The sequence below is a fragment of the Chaetodon auriga genome, chromosome 9, assembly GCF_051107435.1.
Source record: "Chaetodon auriga isolate fChaAug3 chromosome 9, fChaAug3.hap1, whole genome shotgun sequence".
In the NCBI taxonomy this organism is placed as follows: Eukaryota; Metazoa; Chordata; class Actinopteri; order Chaetodontiformes; family Chaetodontidae; genus Chaetodon; species Chaetodon auriga.
In genome coordinates, this window is record NC_135082.1 from 12,693,322 (window position 1) to 12,709,424 (window position 16,103).

The 16,103-nt window shown below is 43.7% G+C and overlaps 1 protein-coding gene across 2 annotated transcripts in view; it reads right to left on the reverse strand.

Moving 5' to 3' along the window:
- Positions 1-10,389, reverse strand: part of nexmifb (neurite extension and migration factor b) — a 50,650-nt gene extending 40,261 nt beyond the window's left edge. The window contains exon 1 of one of the 2 annotated variants that reach the window (XR_013077533.1): positions 9,753-10,389. The gene's annotated coding sequence lies outside the window, so the exon portion shown is untranslated. The remainder of the gene's footprint in view (positions 1-9,752) is intronic. The other variant, XM_076738415.1, reaches the window with a different exon arrangement.
- Between the last annotated feature and the right edge of the window lie 5,714 nt (positions 10,390-16,103).

Sequence of the window (16,103 nt, forward strand, 5' to 3'; positions counted from 1 at the left end):
TTTCCTAATGGAGCCTCTCTCTCTCTCTCTCTCTCTCTCTCTCTCTCTCTCTCTCTCTCTCTCTCTCTCTCTCTCTCTCTCTCTGTCTCTCTCTCGTGTCTAAATTCCATTTCAGAGAACTGGCCTGTTTTCTTTACATCCGCCGCCACAATCAGACCTGCTATTTTTTGTCGCTGCGTGTCTCATCAACACCTCGGTTAATCCAGGCAAAAATATCACATATTGCTGACATATAATTAGTCATGGAAAATATAACTCCATCGCAGAATGATTATGGAATAACATACAGGCGAGCCAATGTCAATTTACATACATATTGGCCCCATTCTAGGCATGAACTTGGACTTGAGCTGGGGAGAATTGTGAGAAAAGACCTTGCATTGGTTAATTCAGAGCTATTGATTTGGTAATTATTTCATAAGATGGTATGTACAAGTACTCACAGACACAGAGAAGCCCATATCACAGGCGGCCAGGCAGCTTGGGGTGTGTTGCTGTCAGGTTTGCCAGTGTGAGCGGACAGAGGCGGTGGGCTCTGCTTAAGACAGAGTATTGGACAAACACAAACAAATGAGGCAGCGGCCACTGTGACTCAGTGCTCTAATGAACCAGCGTATTGACTTGCTGGCTTTCTTTCTGCCTCCATGTCTCTCTCTCTCTCTCTCTCTCTCTCTCTCTCTCTCTCTCCCTCTCGCGCACACACACACTCTGCCTCGCTCGCTCTCTCCCCCTGTCTGCTGTGTTTGTATGGATCCCAGCTGCCACTCGGAATACCAATTACTGTAGGCCCAGGAGTGGGGGAAGGAGAGAGAGAGAGGTAGAGGGAAAGGGAGGATGAGAGAGAGAGAGAGAGAGAGAGAGAGGAGAGGCAATGAGGAAAAGGCAGGATGGAAGGACGAAGGGAAAGAAAGAGGAGAAGCTGAGGAGTGAGGGAAGGCTTGTCCCCACTTTGTGGTCAGGACAAGAAGCTCAGCATCGTGGGTGATGACAAGGAGGAGGAGGACGGTGTGTGTGTGTGTGGGGGGGGGGGGGGGGATCTTCATCCCTGGAGCTGTGGCACCTCGCAAGGAGGGAAAATCAAAAAGTGTCTCCACGTGAGACACTTACATCCCTGATGCTGTGACACTCTTGCAGCTGACGCACGAGGAGGGAAAATCAAAGGGGACCTTTTTGTGGTCTGCCACAAATAGGTGCACCCCTGCACAGGAAGGGAGGGAGGGGGTGCAGAGGGTTTCACAGGCAGAAGTAACATTTTCCCTGTGAATTCCTGGGACCAAGCTGGGCGCTACATCTCCCATTACAAGATACTTGTGTTTGATAAAGGGATTTGGACTGAGGAGAGCTCTTGGTTCCAGTGACACTCCTTCTCTCCCTCTCCCTTTCTCTTCCCTTCTCCAACCACCGCAACAATTCTCATGACAACCATAATGAGCATGCTCACATTCTGCACGATACCACTAATTTGAGAAATTTCCAGCACAAAGACATAATTAGACAAACTAATTAGACGAAGACTTCGCTGCACAGAGATCCTCCGCAGTTCAACTCATCCGCCTACCTGCCGATGACTAAAATAGGAAGCAGCCGTCAAGCCCATCCATGCTTATTCCCCTCAGTTAGTGCAGTGAGATGTTTGTGAGATGGCGCACAAGGGAGAATAACATGATCTCTCCCAAGGGCTGCAGCCGCTCCTCAGCAGCAGTACAGCAGTGTCTTTGTTGTGGCTTTAGTGTCACATAGGGCTAACAGGTCTTACCAAGGCACAGATTGTCTTCCTATTTATATCTGAGACGGCAACATTGTCTACATACTGCGACAAAGCCGACTGAGAACAATCTGTACAGGCCAACAGCTATATCTAAAACGTATTAATAAACCAGAGAGAGGCACTCAAGTGTGCCACCAACACTTAGAAATACACCGAGTTCCAGTCGAGGTGTTCGTAGTGAGCTATAGGTGAAGTGGTGGGTTTTCTAATGAAGAATATGAGGAGAGTACTCAGAGAGAGTTGGAGAGGCGAGGGAGGTAGAAAGGTAATTGATTTTAAAAGTGATGGGAAAACCCACAGGTCTCAGGAGGGAGCAGCAAACCGTCTCAATGGATACAGGAGCCCCAGCTGCCTCCAAGAATAATGGAATTAATTCTTAGTCTGATTTAAATACATTTCATAATGGGAACTTAAATTAACATTTCCTAAAGCCCCCAGAGATGGAGTCAAAGTGTAAACTGTTACAAATGGTTTTTTTTTTCTTTTTTTTTTTTTTTTACTTTTCTCCCGACAATGGAGCCTTTGTCCTCTGAATGTGTGTTCCTTGTAGGCACTTTGTGTTATCCAAATAACAGCGTTTTGCTCGTTACCATTTTTGTGCAGCGTAAGACGAAGAAAACATAAATAATTTCAATATTATATGAATGCCGACTGACTCGTGCATACACAAAAACAAACTTCTGTGCCCACGTAAAAGCTCAGGGGGCCAAATAAGCATGTGCACATGCGTACGTACACATTCATATTTTCAACTGCTTGGCAGGCTGTCGCTGCACTCGCTGTGGAGTCTCAGTGGTTGTAGGCAGAGAATAAGAGGGAGAGACAGACGGGTGTTTGTTATTGCTAATTTTCTGTCACGTTACGAAGTCCAGGTGGACTCGATGCACCTTGGGATTAACAGTCAGCACAGAGGGCTTCTGTAAGCACTGGCTACCCCTAACACAGATAATTCTCACACACACACACCGTAACACATACACTATGCACATAGATACCTTACCCCTGATCTCCAGAGGCCTCATCACTGGAGCCAAAACATTGCAGCAGCATACATCTTTGATACTGAGTATTAAACCTATTAGATCATATGGCTATAAAGTATGCATGCACACTGCACACCAGCTCTCCCCTGACAAAGAGTTTGTCTCAATGGAATTACCTGCATAAATAAACCATAAGCAAATCCCCAAATAGTGCACACAAAAGGCAAAAAGGAGCACTCATACACTAACATATATATACACCTCCGGGACAGATCTCACAGGAGCAGGTTATACACAGTGTCATTTGAATATAAAAGGCAAATACCTGGAGTTGCGATGCTCCTAAAGTATTTAGTCCATCGTGACAGAAACATCGTTCTATCATAACAGTGAATGGCAGACAGACACCCTCACACTGGAAGCGAGATCACTGCTTGGATGAAGGGCAAGCGTCTACTTTCTGCTGCATTTTCATAGGCATCACATGCAGCAGTTCGAGCAGAGGTTTAGTGCCAAACCTTATTTATTATTTTTCACGACCTTACTTTGAGGAATAAAACAGGTTTTTCTGCAAAAACCCTTTTATCTATTTCAAAAAAAGGTCAAACTTCTTGAATTCTGTTTGTCTTAACTAGGACCAAAATTAATGATTATTTTCTCACTTAATCAACTAATCATTTGGTTTGTAAAATGCCAGAGAAGATTTCTTAAGATTTGTCTGATGAAGGGTCCAGAAGCTTGAGATAATGTTTACTTAGAAATAAGCCACGAAAGAGCACCAGATCCCACACAAAGCAACCAAAAAATAACTTTACTGAGGTGAAATACAGTCTAAAAAGAGCTAACGTATGGGCCTAATCAGGAAATACATGATTCAAATTTAAATAAAGGGCACTGACAGCTGAGTCAGCACTCAAAAAAGTTAATAAAGATCAAAAAGGTTCTCAATACCCAGCCCGAACCGAAACAGTTGGGCTAACTTTAATGTTATGGTATCGTAAAACATCACTTTCATTTTTCTTTGCTTTTTTACCAAAAAACAAACAAAAAAAAAACATTTGAACTAAAAAATATCTGACAAAATTAAATGTGACATACATGAGTTGAAAAATAAATGCACTTTATCCAAAAGCAAAGCTAAACAGTCCCTCTTCTGAAATCAGTCTTGCACAGAAAGCCTGGAAATTATTCAGCAAATCCAGATCCCCTGAACTCAAACCGTATACAAGATATTACAAAGAATCTCCGAGGCTTTGTGTGACTAAATGATGAATTAGCTCTTTTATCAGCAGCGGCTACGCTGAGGTGCATATTTGACTCCTTCTGGAGAGCATTTTACTGGCTCAACTGTGATATATGTGGCCTGTATTCTGACAGTGTCGCTGAATGATGACTTGGGGAAATGGGTTAGAAGAGCACTGAGAGATAGTGAGTTGAAAAATGTCTATTTGCGCATGACAGAGCTTCAGTACGTCACTGAGCGCTGCTGTCAGGGGCGAGCCCAGAATAAACGCAGAGAAGGCATCCTGGCCCTTTGTGTCTCTTTATGCTACAATTAGCTACTTCTTTACGACAGCAAAGGCTGGGTCACTGCCATAATGCAAAAACATATCTGCGTGTGTGTTTGTGTGTGAACATAACATAACAGGAGTCACAAAGCTGACGAGAAACCCAGAGCCAGCACAAATTCTGGAGCTAACACACACGGGGAAACAGGCGAGTATACACACAGCTGTACATCCTAGAAGTCAAAGAGCCACAATACACACTTCATACACTCTTCTGCAATGCATCTGAAATGAGAAGTCCTAATTATTATTTCCATTGTGCCCCACTCCTGCGACAAGGACCACTAGCTGTGAATGATTATAATTATTACTCGTAGTAGAATAGCAGTCATGCTGTTGTATCATCAGCAACATCATCCAACAGCTCAGGGTCAAATCCGACTTGAAATTCATGTATGCAATTCAATTCACATTCTCTGTGTTAAGATATTCAAAAACATTTCTCATTTGACTCTGCTTAGATGTGTCGCGCATGGATTATGTTTTGCCTCTGGCGTGCTGTGGTAAATGGAAAGTAAAGCGCCATTCGTCAGCTGACTATTTGACAGGAAGACTTTTGCGTCTGCTCAACAGGCCTTTGTCATTCCGCTCTCAACGTCAACCGCAACATATGATAAAATAGCTGCTCAATTCAATTATCGCTAATGTTTGATTAGGGCACAAATGGTGCGGTCTCCACAAACAGCAGCACAATTAAAGTGAAATGAATTACAAGAAATCTTGAGCCCAACACTAGCAATGCCATAAATTTCAAACACTCAACTTGTGAAAGGATCTACAGCAAAATATAGCCTGTCTCTTATTTGTACATAAATTCACAACATCGTTTAGAGTAGCAAACAAGCCTGTCTTGAATGGCTGGTAATTATGTACAGCAGCAAATAAAGCGTGGTTCCTTTCTGAGGCACTGGTGCCTTGTTAAGTGGTGAACAGACAAAACAGCATTTAGAAAATGAAAGGTGCAGGGAAACATCCAAGGCACAGCGAGCTTCTCTTCCCATTAGAAACAACACTGTCTGTCTCACGGCCGTTTGTTTGTTCCAACTGGCTGTGCTGGGAGGATGCACCCTGAACCCCCACAACCACCAGTAACTATGTCTCTCCCTTTTTTCTGTCCCCTCTCCCTCTGTCTGTCCAGCCCTTCCTCTAATCTTCCCACCATGGCCATCCCCCCTCTCCTCTGCAGCTCCTCTGTTTTCTCCTCTCTCACAGCACATCCTACCCTATGTTTTGCTCCTTTTCTCATCATCAACCTCCTTTTTTCATCCCCCTCCCCCCGTTTTCCTTCCACCAAATCAAATCAAAGATAAGGCTAATGAAGGTGGCTTATTATTCCAGCATTCAGGATCCTGACAGTACACACGTCCAGCGGAACATGGATATGTGGCTCCTCCGGCTCCAACATGAGGAATTAAAAAAAGAAATGTTCAAATTAGACAAGGGACAATGAATCTATTAGTGTTATTATATAACAAAAACCAGAGCTGTTATTGCCACTGTGTGTGCCATTACAAAGGGAACAATACATGGGAGCACACTGTGTGAAACCAATTAAAATCCAGCCCCGTCATATAGCTTCCTCCCTCCCGAGTCATGTTGTGAATATGTCGCTTTCACACCATTCATGTCAGTGCACCTGTGTCCACTGCATTAAATCCCCACCTCTTTCGGCTCCTTCTCAAATTTCCCAGCATCACGTCTCGCTATCTGTTTCAAGAATCCCATGAGTTGAAATACAAGGGGGCCCGGGAGAGAGTGAGCAGAACAGGGGAAATTTCACATTATCTATCCATCTGCAATATAAGGGTCTGATGTGGAAGCAGGAAATGAGCTATGAACGTCAAGCCCGCATGCCCATGGTCCCAGTGGCCACCAGCCTACATATTGAGATCAAGTAGGCAACGCGGAAAGTGGTTTAATCGACCCCAGTTTAATTGGACTTTTATTTGTTAATGGCAGAAATCCTGATGCATTACTTTAATTATCCTGGCAGAACTAATTCATGAACACGGTGCGAAAACGTAGCTGGACTTGGCATTCAAATAGCATCCGACTGCTTTCCTCTCTATCTCTTCTTTAAACCTCCTATCCTCAAAGCACCCTTGCTTCTGCCTTCCACGGGAATCTCTCTGATAGGACTTGTAAGGCATGTGATGGTTTAAACCCTCAGTGTACCTTAACCAGCCAGCTGTCATGAATGAATTCAGAGAAAGAGGAGAGGAGAGCGCCGAGGCCATTTTTCCCCTAAAAGCGCTGGGGCCCACCCAGATCCTATATGTGAGCATGTTTGCCAGGCCCTCAGAGTGCAGAGCAGCCCTCGTCGGTTTGGCTGCTGCTATGAAGGGAGGGAAGGAGGGAAGGGGGGGGAGACACAGCTCCCCCTGCAGAGCGCTGGTCCAAGACAACCACAGGCAGCCTCTGCTCACATCCACACTCAGCCCAATCACACGTCAAATGCTCTGTCAATGCCGAGCAGCAGCCAATTGAGGGAGAGATCCTTAATGTCTTTCTGATCGCGCTGTTTTTAATTCATTACATGACTGCGCTGTAACAGTTTTGCCTCAGTGCCTCACGCCTCGCACCGACACATATTTTCTAAAACGGGGCATTCTTTAAAGTAGATTAGCACAGTTTGCCTGTCAGCTACAGATGTAATTTTTGCCTCTCTCAGCCACTCTGTATGTTGGTGTCTGTGTGTGTGTGTGTGTGTGTGTGTGTGTGTGTGTGTGCTGCAGGATGTGTTTGTGTATGTTTATGTGTGTGTGTGTGTGTGTGTGTGTGTGTGTGTGTGTGTGTGTGTGTGAGCATGCCAGTAGTGTGCAACTACAAATGTGTGTGTTCTTCCTGGAACAGCTCCCGTCTGGGGGTGCAGAGCAGGCAGCAAAGAGCTCAGCAGCCCCTCAGTCCCTCAGGACATGCTGCAGCTCTCTCTCCTCGCGGCCATGAAAACCAATCAGAGCCCAGCCTTCTCCCCTGGACTTACCTCTGCCTTTAATTACAGAACTCAGCAGTGGCAGCAGCACAGAGAAAGGCTGCCTCCGCTGGGCCACAGCCAGCATGTCACAGCCCAAATGCAGGGCTGGGGTCAACGCAGCAGGCCTCTGCATACAGTGGCCTCACATAAACACAGTGTGTTTAAACATACAGTCGGTCCTGATGGCCTCAGCGGGCTTCTACGCAGGCTGGGACAGAGTCAAGGTGCTTCCATACTGTAACAATACAATGAGCAGAGAACACTGCAGCGCTCCAGACGTAAAACCCAGCAGGGCACCACATATGCAGGTAAAGCACTTTCTGTGTGCTAAACAAGATGTTCTCACATGTATCCTGCCTTTTCTGAAAGTCAGAACTTGCAGCACAAGCTGCCAGGCAATATCTGATGACTAGAAAACGATCAATCACACAAATAAACATTTGTGATAACGCAGTGTAATACCCCGATGGTTGCATCTTTTCATTCGTCTGCTTTACAGTGATAAGCAGGTGTAAAGGGGTAAAGTATGAATCGGGAACCTCATATAAGAACAACATGTCCACTGTTAAGAAAGCGGATGATTGATGAGCGTCAGCTCATTCTCTACAACTGAGACTCCCTCTAATTTGACAGGTATGGTAGTAGAGGCCCGACACATGTGCCTAAGGCTGAAGCAGAGGAGAAGCCACAGAGCACACATGGGCAGGGGAAGATAAGAGACTATGTACACAAGCTGCTGGTTTTATTGCTGCAACATAATGCTCAGAGAGCATTTTAAACACATTTTCAGAAAACCTTCCAGCACTGTCCTTGCTACTATGGAACAGAGCCATGGTGTTAAAATGTGTCATTGGGCTCAATTTCTCACCCAATTTCAAGTGAACGGAGAACGGCACTTGAGCGAGAGCAAATGAGACTGACCAGGCGGAGATGTGAACAGTGAACGCTGTCAAGACAAACCTCCGTGGCTGGCTTGGTGGCACACTGCAGAATGAAGACACAGTTTGATATGATGACTCTTGTTAGTTTCCGGATCTGTGATCCTCAAACAAGGCCAGGCGGCCAGAGTGAGAAGACCCTCTCCCCTCAACATGTCACGTGGCCCCGGGCCCAGTGGTGTGATGGCACACATGATAACACATGATAATGACTCCCACATCAACATGTCAACTCAATTTGGCCCTCTTATAGGCTCTCTTTGACTCAATCAATGCATGGTTTTCCATCTGGTTTCCACTGCTGTCCTCACATTAGAGAAGGAGAGGGCTGCCCCCATGGTTTAATTAAGCAAATCTCCCAACAAGCACCCAACGCATGCTGAAAAGTCCAAAAACACCCCGTCAAATCGGCTAATAAGAGCTCCCAAACATAAATCAAAACGTGTCAGGTCAGGTCAATAACTGCTGGCTGTGCTGCTGATTAATCGTGGCGATAAATTCACCAGGTTCTTATTTTGAAAATCCCATATTACAAGACATTCCGATAAACATCAGCCAGGCAAATTTCTAGCTCGTTAAAATTTAATCCAATTAAATTCCTATTTAAAACAAAGTTAACAAGTGATTCTAACACCTCCACAAAAGCACAGCACAGAGGCTGCTCGAATGGGCTGCAGCTCATTATTCTCGAGCATGACTTGTCTGGCTCGCAGTGTGGCTGACTGGGACATCCAGTAAACATCTGTCATGAGGCATCCTTAAAGGGGAGCACAGACACAGTAAGCTACTGATCTAGTGACCCGACAGTGCAGGCATTCACACATGCCTTGGCGCACCTGTGTGTGTGTGTGTGCTCTGCTATCGTGATGTTTGCCATTTTTTTAAGACTTGTGTGCTTATAAACTGTTTATGAATCATTTATTCGCCATATCACAGTGGAGGGGCCTAGCTGTAAGATGATGTGTTATCCCATTGGGTTTCAATAGCCCATTCATGAATCATTCATTAGTTTGGACTATAGATTATTCCCCTTTATTCATCTCTTATTCATTTTTGGGGCAGCACTGCTCGGGATGCATAACGCTGATCCAAAATGACGTCCACAGGCCACTGTTTGCCTTCAAAACATACAAACAGTGCAAGGCAGCTGACTCCAATATGAACAACCGCACGTGGCATCTGTATTTGTGTTCAATTTCCGAGCCGAAGGCGAACGGGTCCGTGCCTGTGCTTCATAGAAGTGGGGGTATTTTTCGCAGGGAAAAGGTAATCGATGGAGCAGAGACGAATGAATGTAGGCTACGACAGCTGTCCCAAGGAGGCAGGGCAGCTACTACACCGCATGCTTGGTGTGTTCTCCCTTTGAATAAAATGTCCGATCACATCAAATCAGGCAAAGCAGGCATATAAATCAGTGTGTGTATAAATCAAGCTGTCATGTGCATACCTAGGAGAGCTCGCTCCCTATTCAAATAGACACAGCACGCTGAATAGCAGCATAATAACGATTTCACTGCCTACCTCCGGAGCGTGTGCGCCCGAACTGCGTTTTTCCCCCGTCGCAATGGGATCCTTCTCAGCCGCTTTGGACAGTATCAGAGATGCGTCTTTCCCCCGAAATGCAAACACTTCCCCTGCATGTCTTCCCCCCCCCACCCCCCACCCTCCCCGCCGCCACCACCACCACCACCACCACCACCAGCAGCAGCACCAGCAGCAGCAGCGGCAGCGGCAGCAGCAGCCCGGGCCTCCAGTGATAGCAGGTGGACGCGCCTCTCAATGATGGAGACAGCGCGACTCTCCTCTCCCCCGCCGCTCCATTTTCAATTACGGAAGAATTCGTATTCCAGGAAACGCGCTATAGGGCAGCCAGCATGTCCTAATATCGCCTCCTCCTTCTCAGGACAAACAGGGGCCGTCGCCTCCCGATCCGCGGCGCCCCCTCGCCTGTTATGTAGGTTTTACGAGATGCTTGATGTTGCCATTGTCACGCCGTATTTTTTTTTCCTTTTTTTTTTTTTTTTTTTTTTTTGGGCTTTTTTTTTTTTTTTTTTTTTTTTTTTTTTTTTTGCAGCTGGACCTCTCCCCCTCCTTGCGGCGCGCAGCCTCGTAAGCGCGCACCTCCCGTGCTCCCCCTCCGATTCTTCTCCGTCCGACCTATGAGCGCGCGCAGCCAGCCGACGCAGGGCCACGCACCGCTTTGACGGACGCGCTGAGCAAATCAGGTAGCCCACTCCAAATAGGACTGTATCATAACAGGGCAACTGCAATGACATCAATAATGAATACGCTACTCATGTATGTCTATGCTGGATGATAGGCCCACTCATAACACTTACCGGACTGGAGGCAATACTTGGATAGAGAGGGTCTCTCTCTCTCTCTCTCTCTCTCTCTCTCTCTCTCTCTCTCTCTCTCTCAGTGAGAAATCAATGAATCGATTCAATACATTCAAGAATAATAATGGTAGGAAAAAAAGGAAGAAAAACAATGGGCTATTTATAGCCATAGCGACTTTGCGTTAAGTGTATCAATAATTAATAGTCGACTGATCTTGTCACATTTTCTGAAGTAACAATGCAGAGTTATGTCACATGGCAGCTCTCAGTGCATCATGATGTACTGTAAACATGTCAGTCGGTGGAGGGCAGGACTGTACACAAACAGCAGCACTGTCATTAGTTAACGCGTTTTGGAAAGACAGTGCACAGTTTTCATTCACGTTGTTTCGGATCAAAGGTGGAAAGAAAGAAATCTTGACATACTTTGATTGATTAATCAATTAATCATTGGACAAAAAATGTCCAATTACTATTTTAATTATTGATTAGTTGTTTTTTTTTCAAGCAAAATGCCAGACGTGCTGGTTCCACACTGAGATGGCTCTTCTGTATGTTTGGGTTCTGGACTGCGGGTCCGACAAAACAAGACACCTGAAGACTTCACCTTGTGCTCTGAAAGTCACTTTTATCTATCTTTAGATATTTTACTGGCAAAAGCCCACAACCATAATGTAGCTATTAGGGCTGAAACTAAGTCTTATATTCATTATTGATTAATCTGACCAATATATTTTACATTCATCAATGAATTATTTGGCAAAGCCCAAGATGACGAATTCAAACAGCTTGTTCTAACAGACCTGCAGCATGTTATCCAAAGAGATTCAGTTTGCTCTCACAGAAGCCAAAAAAACAGAAACATTTGCTTAAAATTTGACTTGAATGAGTGGTCAGTTATCTAAATTCTGATAAATCTAATATTCTTTGTTGATCGACTTATCGATTAATCAACTTATTGTTTCTGCTTTGGCATTACTGCACGTCTGTTATCGCTAAAAGTCTTTAGACATACATATTCAGACATCTCGGTGCTCATCAGTTCACATCTTCTCTGGAGTGAAAGTCTGTGTGTGATATGAATGTGTAGAGCTGCTAAACAATTTATTCAAACTAGACAGTTGATTTCCTGTTGTGTGAATACATGGTTAAGCTGTAATTGCCTCTAAGAAAACAGAAACTGTCCTGCAGCTTGGTCACATGGGCAGGTTGCTATTCTTTGTTATTCAACTTGGTCATTTTGTTCATGCACATATATAAAACATGTACACTTGTATGTATTTGTGGTCTTGATCTGCAGCATCTCTGTAACTGAATTGTGGGTGCAAATGCACAAACACACAGAGCAAATTACCTTGGAAACAGATGAGAAGCGTATATTTTATTTCACTTAACATGTAAAGTACAAGACGCACTAATGACTCCATAGTAACAGAAATTATATCAACGTTTCTTAAAATACCTTCTCAACCACAGTCGTCATTACAGATGTTTTAAGGGAGAGGGAAATTGGCTTCACTTCAGCACAACAAGTTGATAACAAAACTCAAGGCTGACAAGAGCAGAACATTTTCATGCTGATATAATTATAGAGTTTCTTCATGTCTTTACAGTAAACAGAGGTAATCACAACTGCAGTGCGATGAGAGTATGATGAAATGATAGGCTCAACTATACATATTATCACTGAAGCCAGCAGCCATCCATCATCTGTGCAATATAAAGCATTGATCACCAGAGGTAATGTAATTATCATGAAGGCTGTCATAATATTCATTGCAGCAAATGTATAGAAGGTTTCACATCCAGATAACTTGGCATATAAAGGAAAAGTGACATCTTTGCCTCCCATGATCATAAACGTGGTCATTTAAAAGAAATTAGTATCATCCTCATGGGTGAATGTAGCAAAAAGCAAATACTCTCTTTGAGACTAAACTAAAATGAAGATATTTGAATGGAAGAAACAAAAATAACAACTCTAATCATACTATGTTTAACCATACTGCTGCACACAAAAGGATTTTAATACTAGTATTCTACATTTTACTGAAGTAAGATCCTCATCCAGTTTGTGCAAAATAATTGTTTTAAGGGATTTGGCTCAAAATTAGTTTATTGAAATAACATTAAAAAAAAAGGATGTATTGCTAAACAACAACCTACAATTTCCCCTCCAAAACCAGCCTACATACAAACCCACAGCCGACAGCAGTTCATAGTGTATTCACAGAATTTAAAAAAAAAAAAAAAAAAGTACTATAATGTAAATTAGAAAAAGTAGAAACCAAAAGTGACACATGTTTGCATTTCTGTATTTCAGGAAAACAGCATCTCTAACAAGCCCAAACAGCTGTTCATAACAGCTGGAGGCTTTACAGGTCCAAATTCTCTTTACACAGACGTGAATTTGTTGTGCTGTCCGTGTTTTTGCAGGATTTCTGTTGTGTATGAGTTATGAGTCATATATATATATTGTTCTTCCTTTATTGTTATATTGTAAAGCAAGAGCTCTTATTTCATAATGCTGACAAAGTCAATAAAAATATTGCCTGTACTTGTTTTACAGTGTGAGTTCTCTATGTACACTTCTCATTTCATGATTTTCAGTCCTGTTGGCTCACTGTAGCACAGTTGCTTCAGTGTGCACTGATTGACCAAAAACTCTGGATCAGTCATTTGGTTATTCTGGTTGATATAGTACTTGTCCTTATTATTTTTTGTGTTTTGTTATTTAAATGACATGAATAGCCATGCGGTTGGGTTTCAGTCACATTAGCCACAGTAAGGCATCTGAAAAATAGTGTGTCTGGAAAGATGTTTGTGACCAATTGTGACAAAAGTAAGTCAAGACTGAACTTGAAATTCAGGCAACTGGTGAATAGAGTTAATGTCAAGGTAAGGATATGCACTGAAACCCATTACAGGCCTGCACAGAATGACAGGAGCATGCACTGAGAGGCTTGGCATGGTGATAAAATGTTTTACATTACAGTCATAAAGTGAGGTTTCCCAGGCTGTGCAGCTGTAACGTTAATCTGAATTAAATGTGAAAAATGGGCAGATTCTCCGTAACACTGTTTAAAGTTTAAATAAATCGACAGGTGGTGACTCTGGCATTCAAGCCCATGTAAAATTAAAGGCTGTAAGGAGTTGAGAGCAGAATGTAAATGCTGAAATTTCAGGCTTTGACACTCACCAGGTCTGACAGTCGGTGTGAAATCTCCAATAAGATTATGACAGTTGTAACCTGCATGCATCCATCTTTGTATTAGCATCACTGTGCCTGACCAAACAGTGTAAGAAGGGGCCATTTGGTCTGATTTGTCAGCTCTGTTTGAGCTTGATTCAAAAAGCGCTGCAGACATGTACACGCAGGTTCACGCTGATTCACATGAATCCATCTAAAAGTCTTAAAGACCACAGAATGACAGGGCACGACCAGAACAAACACATATATCCTCCACACCAGGCCCTCGGCCTCAGGCAGTTGCTCCAGTTTTATAGTTTTCTCCTCACCAAATTCAGACATAGAGTTCTGGGATTTTTGCAGCACCGTATACACATCTGGCGCACCTAGTTTTTAGAAACGTTTAGAATTCGACTTCAAAACTGTTCAATAAATGTATGATTAAGTTAGTGGGAAGAAGAGTTTGAAAACAGCTCTAGATGTGACCTTTCTATTGGAGACTTTAAATCAAACCCTTGAATAGAAAATCTTTATAAGTTATTTCTGTTATGCTTAGTATAAATCTGTGAATTAATTTCTTTTGTGAAATCAAGGAGACGGGCAGGAGCGATGATGATGTCGTCCAGACACAGACCCCGGAGCTGCTCCATAAACAGTGAATAATAGAACAACTCCTGTGGGACTCTTTGACAGCAGCCACAGTCACTTTACTGGGACGTGGAGACATTTTCTGAGTCACAGCTAACACATTTACAGTACAATTGAAATTGTCCGCAGATTCATTCAGTAGTTGAGTGTGACATCTGATGACATCACCAGCTCAGGCCTGGCCCTGATTTCCACCTTGGACAAGGAGATTCTGACTTTATCGTCCAAACTCAGTGGATGAACACAGCTGAAACTCTGTAGGCTTTATATTTTCAGCGTCAGTCTCCATCTCTTTTATGTCTGCCTGTAGCGTCCAACACAAAATACAAAACTTTTAAGAACCAGCGGAGGCATAACTTTTCAAAAATGCTTGTATAGTTCAAAAGAAGTTGAAAAGATTCAGTTGATTTATTGCTGTACAAAGGAAGAAGACCCTTTTGCCTGTGAGTGTAAAACCCGTTCAAGGCATACTGTGCACGCTATATATGTGTGCCTCTGCTGAGAGGTTGCATCATCTGCGTCTTACTGTATCTGACTGTACATGTGCAGAGATGGTTACACCACTATATCTGTGTTTATTGACTTTAAAAGGATCAGCCATGTGTGCGCACAAGTGCACACATGTGTGAATATTCATTCTCATTTTGACCAGGAGCATTGATATAGTACACAGGGATTACACACATAAATTTACACTCCCACACAAAACGGTGGAAATAACTACATCTTCTCTGAGGCATCGATGCATATTTATCAAGGCGTAGACGCCCTTGGCCACATACTAGTTCCATTGTAGTGGGATGGGAGTGAGCTGACTGTCTGGTGCAGAGGGATCGCCCTGAGTCTCAGCCTGCTCTGCCTGTTATCATTATGAAAAGGAGCGCGGCGGACTTCAGCAACAGGCCAGGGAAGGGTCGGCTGGGATTTGACGTGTGTGGCTGAACTCCTCTCATCACCTGTGCAGTCTGAGCAGCTTTCGTGGGACCAAGGAAGCAGCTCTTTGGGTGCGTTTAGGAGACCTACATATTAAATCTATCACCGAATCACCACGCAGGGTAATGTGATACAGCGATGCGTAGACAGAAAGAGTGGGTTCAGTCAGGAGATCTCGTCCTATCTGCTCACCAGCAGCAAGTTCTTTGAAAATCTCTCCTTCAGCAGAAGGTCGTGGTTTGCATTAGAGGCTGACTCTCCTGCTGCGGTCCATATTAAGGATGTTATTAAAGGCCTTTGTGTGCCTGTCTTCCTTTGCGCCTGCAGAATGCTTCATGGTAAACAGGGAGATGGCTTCCTCATTACCTCCTGAGGACATGCAGACAAACAGCTCACGACAGCACTAATCACATGCACGCCACACAGAACAATTAAGGGTCATTGAACGATAGATTCTGTGATTCAGGTCTTAAACATAAATAGCCAGAAAGCAAACACCCTCTCCCTGTGTAAGTCCTACTCAGATTGCAGCAACTTCAATACTTTGAGAGCGTTATGTCCTTGACCGTATCCAACACACACAAAGCTTTGCCTCAGCAAAAAGGAGGGAAAGCAAAATATTCTGCTGTCTGTAATATCTAAAGCTCTCTCTCTCTCTGAACCCATGCAGATCATAGTGAATTATGTTCACTGAATAATTAGCGAATAACCTGTTAGGGGCAGCAGCTGAACGTTGTTGGGAGTCGTTAATGAATAGTCTCA